Source organism: Octopus bimaculoides, chromosome 21 (genome assembly GCF_001194135.2).
Source record: "Octopus bimaculoides isolate UCB-OBI-ISO-001 chromosome 21, ASM119413v2, whole genome shotgun sequence".
Taxonomy (NCBI): Eukaryota; Metazoa; Mollusca; class Cephalopoda; order Octopoda; family Octopodidae; genus Octopus; species Octopus bimaculoides.
In genome coordinates, this window is record NC_069001.1 from 37,028,343 (window position 1) to 37,029,210 (window position 868).

An 868-nucleotide genomic window follows, 5' to 3' on the forward strand; every position below is an offset into this window, starting at 1 on the left:
TATATATATATATATATATCAGGGCTGGCCTTAAACCAATTGGATCGATTGATCCTAATCGGGCCCCGCGCCCAAAGGGGCTCCGTGCTCAAAGAGGCCACATCCTACACTGCGACATTTCATGAAGGTGGTCTCCGTGAAATTTCAAAAAAAATCTACGTAAAAATGCCCTTAAAAAAAAAGAAAAGAAGCAAAAACATACTTTCTACACAAGATACCAAAAGATAAACCTATTCATCCCAAATTGCTTGGGTCAGCCTTGCTTGTATTTTTAGTGTGGGAGTTAATTGAATGCATGTGTGTATGTGAATGTTTGAGAGTGTTTGGGTAAAATATTTGTGTATATGAGAGTATGTATGCGGTTGTTTAAGTGTGTAGTGAATTGTATGTATATATGTGTGCGTGTGTGTATGTGTGTGTATGTATGTGTGTGTGTGATTTGCTATAAATATACTTTGTAAATGTTTAATTTTGGAGAAAAATTCTAATTATTAATCTGCATTTTATGTATATCTCTTTTAGCGCAACACCATGCAACAGATATAAGTTTCTTTGGGATCTTGTTAAATTTCTTTCCAATTTTTACCAGGATATTTTTGAAAAGCGTAATTTAGATGTAATTTCGTTTACTATTAGTGAAATTTTTTGGTAAGTTTATAGTTTAGCATCCAACTCGATTTCGGTGGGAAATAATGTTTTTCCTCATTTTTTTTCTTGTGCTGTTAACTAACCTCATCTCCTAATATGCCGCAAATTACTTTTTCCACGGAAATCGGAGGGGAAGGGGCAGGGTGGGCCCTCAGAAATTCTCCCCTCACCTCATCCAATTGGGCCCCGCACTTCCGAAGGCCAGCCCTGATATATATAT